Here is a 907-nt window from a genome sequence, read left to right as displayed (position 1 = left end):
CTAAGAGAAAGAAATCAGGCAAGAGTGGCAGGAAACCCATGTGTATGAGCAAGGAGCTCATGGAAAATCTCAAAGGGAAGAGGAAAGTCTATGAAATGTGGAAAAAGGGTCTAGCTACTTGGGAGGAATATAGGAACGTGGTCAGGGCATGCAGGGATGCAACTAGGAAGGCTAAGTCCCACTTGGAGCTGAATCTGGCAAAGGTGGTTAAAGACAGCAAAAAAGGTTTTTTCAAGTACATCAATAACAAAAGGCAGAGCAGGGAAAATGTGGGCCCGCTGTTGAACGATGCGGGTACCCTGGTTTTGGGAGACACTGAGAAGGCAGAGATACTGAACGCCTTCCTTGCTTCAGTCTTCACAGCTAAAAGTGTCCCTCAAGGACCCCAGATGCTAGAGGGAAGAGAGAGTCTGGAGAGAGGAAGACTGCCCGTTGGTTGAGGAAGAACGGGTCAGAGACAGCCTAAACAAAATCAATACACATGAATCCATGGGCCCTGATAGGATGCACCCACGAGTGCTGAAGGAGCTGGCGGACTTGATTGCTAAACCACTCTATCATCTTTGAAAGGTCCTGGACAACGGGAGAGGTGCCTCAAGACTGGAGGAAAGCCAATGTCACACCACTCTTCAAAAAGGGCAAGAAGGAGGATCCAGGCAACTACAGGCCAGTCAGCCTCACCTCTGTCCCTGGGAAGATGATGGAAAAGCTCATTCTTGATACCATCCCTAAGCAGTTGGAAGAAAAGGTTATTAGGAGTAGTCAACATGGTTTCACTAAGGGGAAATCATGCTTGACCAATCTGGTAGCCTTCTATGATGTCATCACCAGCTGGGTAGATGAGGGGAAAGCAGGGATGTTGTCTACCTTGATTTTAGTAAGGCTTTTGATACCGTATCCCACAACA

Source organism: Antrostomus carolinensis, unplaced genomic scaffold (assembly GCF_000700745.2).
Source record: "Antrostomus carolinensis isolate BGI_N321 unplaced genomic scaffold, ASM70074v2 scaffold16739, whole genome shotgun sequence".
In the NCBI taxonomy this organism is placed as follows: Eukaryota; Metazoa; Chordata; class Aves; order Caprimulgiformes; family Caprimulgidae; genus Antrostomus; species Antrostomus carolinensis.
The sequence above is the reverse complement of the archived record's forward strand: the minus strand, read 5'-3'. Positions refer to the sequence as shown.